Source organism: Octodon degus, unplaced genomic scaffold (assembly GCF_000260255.1).
Source record: "Octodon degus isolate 3935 unplaced genomic scaffold, OctDeg1.0 scaffold00048, whole genome shotgun sequence".
In the NCBI taxonomy this organism is placed as follows: Eukaryota; Metazoa; Chordata; class Mammalia; order Rodentia; family Octodontidae; genus Octodon; species Octodon degus.
Window position 1 is genome coordinate 10,382,128 of NW_004524624.1, and position 855 is coordinate 10,382,982.

The window sequence follows — 855 nt, forward strand, 5'->3', positions numbered from 1 at the left end:
TAGGGACCGGGGAGATAGCTCAATAGAATCAGCGCTTGCCTGGCAAGTGCAGGGGCCTGAGTTCAATCCCTGGTTCCACCAAAAAAAAAAAAAAAGAAAAAAAAAGAAAAAAAAAGAAAAAGAAAAAGAAATCAATCTAATTAAGGAAATAGAAGAACTCTACATGAAAACTACAGTACTGTGAAAAAGGAGATTGAAGAGGATGTCAGAAAATGAAAAGAAATCCTTTGCTGTTCGGTAGGAAGGACCAATATAGTGAATGTCATACTTACCCAAACTGTTATACAGATTTAATGCAATTCCAATTAAAAGTCTGACAGCATATCTCACAGAACTAGAGAAAACAATCCTAAAGTTCATTTGGAACCATAAGAGACATAGAATAGCAAAGGCAATTCTGGGCAACAAGGGCAAGGTAGGGGACATCACAATCCTAACAGTAAGACCATCATATTACTGGCAAAACCAACCAAGCAACAACAACAACAAAAACAGAGCCAAGGATCAATGGGATAGATTAGAAGATGCAGAAACAGCTCCAGACATACTTGTCTACTTTATCTTTGACAAAGGAGCCAATCACCTTCACTGGAAGATAGCCTCTTTAACAAATTGTGCTGGAAAAGCTGGCTTTCCACATGCTGAAGATAAAAACTAGAACCATATCTTTCACCGTGCACTAAACTAAACTAAAAGTGAATTAAAGATCTAAATATTAAAACAGAAACATTAAATCTGTTAGAAGAGAGAATAGGTAGAGCCCTTGAAGACTTTGATGTAGGCCAAGATTTTATGAACAAAACCCCAATTGCACAGTAACTAGCACAAAGGATCAACAATGGGGACCTCATCTCA